This window comes from Amphimedon queenslandica, unplaced genomic scaffold (genome assembly GCF_000090795.2).
Source record: "Amphimedon queenslandica unplaced genomic scaffold, v1.1 AMPQUscaffold_13117, whole genome shotgun sequence".
Taxonomy (NCBI): domain Eukaryota; kingdom Metazoa; phylum Porifera; class Demospongiae; order Haplosclerida; family Niphatidae; genus Amphimedon; species Amphimedon queenslandica.
Window position 1 is genome coordinate 41638 of NW_003546647.1, and position 7164 is coordinate 48801.

The following is a 7164-nucleotide window of genomic DNA, read 5'->3' on the forward strand; positions in this document are numbered from 1 at the left end:
CATTTTACAAGCCACTAGTGTGAATCATTGAACAAGCAAAATAAAACAAGAAGACATGAGAAGAGAGAGCAGCAATGCACAATATCTATCATTAAATTTCATACCTCCATATTCCCTCTGAGCTAGCAGCATCATTAAAAGCCTATCAACAGGGTTGACTGATAACAGAACAGCATTTCATATTAGGTAACATACCTTGCAAACGCAAGAGAGTCTGGCTGTATCTTCAGCTGGTAAGAAGTTACAAATATTAACCAAACAAAGATATGGCAGCTGGTCTAAAGTGAGCCCACTAGGAGCAGCAGAAGCAACTTCTGTTTCTTGAGAAGAAAACTCCATTTTGCTGAAGGAGGGGTAGTTTATTATTTAGTAGTTTGTTAACTACTTTTATTAAAGTTAATAAATCTGATAAAATTAAGTTTTTGGATACTAGCTGTATATCTCCGGATTTTATTTACTCTCCCACGTGCGTTGTAATGGCCGAGGAGAGACATCTCTACACTGTACTCTCTAACTTGAAATCTAATAGAGAGGAGACCAAGGGAGCACTTCAAGCTACCACAGTATCACTTATCCAGTAAATAACTATTAAATAATTGTAATGAACACTTTCCTAGGCTGTTTTTCCATAATTTTTAATTTATGAGCATTTGGGCATTAATTTATGTCAATAATTGTATCGTATGAAAGGGTGTGGCTAGCAAAAATTCTTGCCCACTTTGAGGGGAAAAATACAAAATTTAGGTGAGAGTTGGAGCTAAAAATTACCAAGTTTAATTGAAAATTGTAAAAAAATAATCTAAAATTATGAAGACGGATATTATTACGAAATTTTAAGTTTATTTGCATGAAAGAAATTACAGCTACGTCTCTAGCAAGAGCTCATCACTAAAAGTTATCAGTTTTCAGATATGGTCTTCAAAACACCTATCATTGGTCAAATCCCTCAAAGCCAAGAATTTATACCTTTCGGATATTCATGCCCTATTTATGAACATATCACTATCTTAATTTCATTTAAATTTCATTCTAAGTTATGAATATCCTCTTTCCTCCATTAGTGATCACAATAAAGGAAGAATCACAGACATACTCCAGTTAGGTCTCCTCCATTCACTCGTTGGTCTCATTCGTTGCACTGCTGATGCTGATATCCTGTATATAGCCCTGCAACTGCTCTCAGTATTGACTCATGGGTCTGATGAGATGAGACTGGAACTAGCTAGAATGAAGATAGTCTCTGTACTGCTACCATTACTGACACCACCACAGGAAAAGGTACAGTACAATGTACGTGTACTGTATTTTTAAAATAATTTAAAAAATTACTGATTTAGATGAAAATTTAAAATGGGCAGTTAAAGTTTTTAGCTTTATTTTTTTGCAAATTTGACTTGATCTAAGTAATTTCATAGTTCTTTCTTGCAAATTGTAATTATTATAATACATGTGTTTTATTATTAATTAGAGTGAGTGGGAGTGGATACCAGTACAGGAGATGGTGCTGACTGCTCTTAGAAAGATCACCTTTCATTGTGAGGCTAATCAAGCTGCTTTCATTAAAATGGGCGGATCCTCTCTGGTAGTTAAATTATGTAAATACGACCAGAACAAGTATCCACCAGAGACTACTGAAAGGTAAAAATAGTAATAGTAATAATAATAATAAAAATAATAATAATAATAATAATAATAATGATAATAATAATAATGTGTAAAATTACATGCATGTATTGCGCATTAATATCAGTTTACTCCCATATGAACTACATGTATAGTACATAGTAAATTAGCTGCTATAGCTTTTACTCAAGGAATTAGTACAATTGTAGTATATTATTGCAACCCCCTGGTCATTCCTAAGATTGTTTTACCCACGTGCAATGTTCTTATTTAATCTTAGATATTTTAAATGATTTAATAATTAGTTCATTAATTAATAACTAGTAATAGACAAAAATAATACTTAACACTAGCTAAGTGTTAATTTTGATACCTATACATTTTTAATTGTAAAGTCAAACTAAACTATTGCAGCAGGACTCCGTTATTGTTTTAGTAAGATTGATCAAACTCTTTGAGCTCCCTCAGCCTTTGTATGGCTTCATCTATTTTCATCAGATCTGATTGGCATTTTTTAGCACGACTCCGCCTCATGTCAATATATTTTACGAGCAATTCCATTTCTGTTTCTGCTCTTTGGTACGTCATTCGGTCATCGTCTCGTTTCTTTTTGCATTTTGTAAGGCTTTGCGTTTCCTTCTCTAATTTTTTGTTTAAGTCTTCAATCTCTTTTGCATATTTTATTCTCTTTTTGGTGTTGGCAATAACTGTTGCATAAGTTCCATGTATGAATTCACCTTTGACTGTTCCTTTAACTTCATTGTATGATTGGTCAATCTCTTCAAACTCGCATTGTCCATTTGTCCACGTGGTATAGCTTTTGATTTCGTGTTGTGATTTAATACTGAAATTTTTCGAGGAAAATTGAAGCACTGGCTTTTCTTCGTTCATAGACCATTGTGCAGCAATAACGTCTTCATCTGTATCTTTTTGATTCAGCTTTTCCTCAGTATTTTTTATTTTGGTCTCAATTTTGGTAATTTCCAACTCTTTCTTGTGTATCTCATTGAGGGCCTCTTCACTGCGTTTATGAGCTTCTATCAATCTTTCTTTATATCCCTCTATCTCTCCCAGTAGCTCCTTGAGCTTTTCATTATCTTTTTGTTGGATGTAATCGGTCTTTGCTACCATTAGATTTGTGACATTTATCGGTTGCAATTGAAAGATGTAGTCAAGGATTGCTCTACGTACGTTTTGGCTGATTTCCTTTGCAGCATCCTGAATGGCCAGACAGTCGATTGTGAATATTTGTGGTGAATATGTTAGTTTCTTATCAGAACATTTGCAAAGCTCTGATACTGTGTCACGTTTTATTTGCTCGACATCAATATTCTGCCTCTTTCTCAGTTTATTTGAATCTTCATCTGTTTTGAATTCGGTCATTACAATAATGACATTGCTTTCAAACAGATCGGGAAAGAGCCTACTGTAATAATTCAATGTTGCTCTGTACTGTGCATCAATTTTAGCATTGAACTTAACAACAAGAATACAAGCTCTGATTTCTTCACACTCATTTACCTTCTTTATAATATCGATCATGTGAGATAAATCTTTTGTAGCACTTTCGTTCAACCCTGGGGTATCAATTAATTGAATGAAGTAATCTCTACCACCGTCAATTTGGACTGTCTTGTCCACAACTTTTACATCTTGTGTCATCGGCATATTGTCTGTGGCTATAGGAAAGGTTTGGTTGTCATACATGTGTGCCTCATCTGGATCTATAAGGTAGTTCCCAAAGGTGCTCTTTCCCATTCCAGTGGATCCAATAAGTAGAACTGGCATGATTGAAGGTGGTTGAGAACTGAGCTCTACACAGTCTGTTCCTAGTATTTATACTCAGTATGCAGTGGTACGGTATGATAGTGGTGTGATCTCATGAAATGCATTTTCGTTATAATTTTAGCAATTGCCTACGCCCAGAGACATGTAGAGTACTCTATTGGCAGACAATGCTGCCAAGAGTACTCTATTCCACTTCATACTGATCTACTCAATGATACGTCGAAAACAACTTCAAACATTTTAGGCAATAAATAAGTAAATGTATGGAAGACATGCATTTTTAGACTATGACTATTTACATGTATATATGTAGCTCTTAATACAGAAAACAAAGCTTTAGTAAGAATGATCATAAAACTGTTAATAGCATTGATACAACTCACAATAGAAACTAAAAGATTGCAATTAATTTACTTGTAACAAAAGTACTATTGCTTGTAATTAACACAAATATGCACAAAATTGTTTTGCTCACCCCTAAACATTTTAAATTCACCTAGTAATGTTGATAATAATAATCTATAGCATTGAACTACATGTAGCATTATATGCATGTGCCCTAGTAATATCCATGTGATATAATTCCATGAAAATGATCAAATACATGTACACTGTATCTTGACAGCCAGAGACATGTACATGTATAGTACTCTATTGGCAGACAGTGCTGCCAATAGAGTACTATGTACAGTGGTAGTAGTGGTTTACATACACATACTGTATGCCAAATGAAGGAATAGGAGAGTTTTCACATAGTCACAAATGAAATGAATGCAAAATGAAAATGAATGACTAGATTATTGATTTAATTACTTGTATTAATTTTTTGTACATCTCATATTTCTGCTAGTAGAGCCATAATAATAACAAGAGTGGATAAGGAGGAGGGGAGAGTGTCTAACTGCCCTATGCTGCTAGTGATATGTGCGCGTAGAAGTTTCATGGTTATTATTTGTACATTCCCGCATACCTTATTTAGCACAATAAGTGATAACTGCACTGAAGCCATAGTTGGGCGTGTACTTAAGTTAACTGTAATATAAAAATGGCTGCTGAACTGAGCAGCAAGAGACCATACAGAGACCTTGGAAGCAGAATTTGACCTCACCTTGTTGTACCAGTCACTTTGTACCACTCTGAAGAGATTTGTAGTTTCCAAGTACACAAACCATGTTTGTTATTGACACATTAAAAGCTCTTGATCAATGATCATCCTCCTTTAGTCTGGTCCCTTGGGACCCACATCAAGAGTAAGGATAATAATAGAAGTGAAAGAATATGTGGTACATGTACTTTTAAAACGGGCTGTTAACTGCTGTTGATCTTAAAAACGAAGTATTACAGATCTGAGTTCACTGGAGCAGAGCCTGCTTCTGACTCTTGACTCCATGTCCTCTTTCTTGATGCTTTAGGGCGCTTAGGTGTAGTGGCATGACGCTCATCAAGATTAGATGCTCTCAATCTGTTGTAACAGTCGTGATCATCTGGATTGTGCTGTAGTTCTGATTCTTCCTCTTGAAACATCGTGACTACACGTGTGGGTGGGTGCACCATATAGGTTATTAAAAACACACCCATTTACTATCATGGCTGTTGATGTTTAAACAGGTCAAAGAAGGTGCTAAACAAACTGTGAAAGACTTCTACGCGCACATATCACTAGCAGCATAGGGCAGTTAGACACTCTCCCCTCCTCCTTATCCACTCTTGATAATAATGATAATGTAATATAGCATGTACAAATAACATTTTAATTAAAACTGTTGCATGTACATGTACATTGTACTGTCTTGTGTATACATGCACGATATATAAGTACATGTATATATCTATTTTACTGAGGTATGCAAGAGTTTACTGACTCTTTTCCACAGGCTAAGAGAGCTGGTAGTTGATAAACTACTAATAGCAGCTGTCCTTCCTGTCAATAAAGACGAGAAGAAAATAACCTCCTTCATATTCCCAGTCCTCTCTCACTTTGAAGCTATAGACTATCCACTATACTACGTTGATATAACCAATGAAGACAAGACCTGGGTTACTGATATACTAGTGGAGGAAGGTCTGGGTGTTGCTGCTAGTCCTAATCAGAGTTTTTTAGACTCTGAGAATCTTTCCTGGATTGTGGCTAGAGGGACTCACGTGTCTGGTTCTAATAGTCTTTGGTTGAATTTCTCTGTCGACAGGAAGCCTGATAATGTGAAGGAAATGGTCGACTCGTTACTTAAACTGGTAATTTTAATGTTTTTAAAAATGTACATGTACATTACCACACATGTACATGTACATGTACTTATGTTGCATAGAAAGTTTGAGCTGATTCTGATCAAAATTGGATTTTTTTACAAATTTTTAAAGTTGTTCTAAAATCGGGCCAAAGTCCCTGTACTGTAAGTACAGGGTCATTGGCCAAATTTCGCCAAAAATGAAAAGTAGAGAATTCTTAATTTTTGTTACGTTTTCTGATGCATATACATGTTCTTATGTTGCGTAGAAAGTTTTAGCTGATTCCGATCAAAATTGGATTTTTTACAAATTTTTAAAGTTGTTTTAAAGTCGGGTCAAAGTCCCTGTACTATAGTACAGGGTCATTGGCCAAATTTTGCCAAAAATGAAAAGTAGAGAATTCTTAATTTTTATTACATTTCCTGATGCATATACATGTTCTTATGTTGCGTAGAATGTTTGAGCTGATTTCAATCAAAATTGGATTTTTTACAAATTTTTAAGTTGTTCTAAAATTGGGTCAAAGTCCCTGTACTATTAGTAACGCGGTAGCGTTACTAAGTAGGATTCACCCCCAAACATAATGGCTGCCACGACTTTTGCAGCCTTGCTATACCGGGAAAACGAGCTCCTATGCTTACCAGACTTTATAGAGGACCTTATCTTGACCAGAGGAATCCAATGGTACAACTAGCGTGGCTCTAGACCTTGTCTAAGCGAAAAGTCAAAAATCGGCGAACCGGCCGTTTTGTTCAGCCACCTTTTTTCATCTTCATCATCTTCATCAAGTCCTGTCAATCCAGTTGTCGGTGTGTATCTCAGTATCAGTTGGTGCTACAAGAATAATTCTTACACCAATCTACTCCAACAGTCTATGCGCAGGTCCATGTCCCATCAGATCATTCTTCAAGTAAGGAAAAAGTGATACTGTGACTGCTGGATCGAGCCATCTTAGCTAGATGCCGCCATTTTGTTAATTAAAGAAGCTTGCCATGTGCTCCAAAATTTGGGTGTGGTCGCGCATGCTCAGATCTGCAGCTCTGGAAGAAGCAAGTTATTTTTTACCAAGCTATGCTTGGAATCAACTTACTGCAATACTTTAGTGGTGGTTTCCAGCTAAAAGAAGGTATTGATTTTACATGTTACTATTTATCAAGTGTGTTATTTTATTTTATTTTAAAAAACAAACAATTAATTAATGTTATGACTTATGATATGCAATGATAATTATAAAGGACTTGTGTCAAGACTAGTATTAGTTTCACTTGTCATCAGGATACTTGATATTCCTTCGGCATGTCTATTCAATGCTGTCTCTCATAAATGTTATAACAGTGATAATAATAATAAAGAAAAATATTGTTTGTGTAAAATCAACAAGTATCACAATTGCAACTAAAGAAATACTATAAATATTATTTTAAAATCAACACAAACAAGAACATAAAAAATTTAAAAAAAAACAAGATGAAGTAGGATTCCAACGAATTTACGAAATATTATAAAAAAATCAACACAAACAAGAAC

At 35.0% G+C, this 7164-nt stretch overlaps 1 protein-coding gene and 1 long non-coding RNA gene across 2 annotated transcripts in view; both read right to left on the reverse strand.

Moving 5' to 3' along the window:
* LOC109585121 (uncharacterized) overlaps window positions 1-7164 on the reverse strand; it is a 22779-nt gene that overhangs the window by 3399 nt on the left and 12216 nt on the right. The window lies entirely within an intron of this gene.
* Window positions 9-424, reverse strand: LOC109585123 (uncharacterized). The gene is made up of 2 exons (XR_002186333.1): window positions 196-424; window positions 9-142 (listed from the first exon to the last, which is right to left on the reverse strand). It is a non-coding gene; the product is annotated as an uncharacterized LOC109585123 (long non-coding RNA).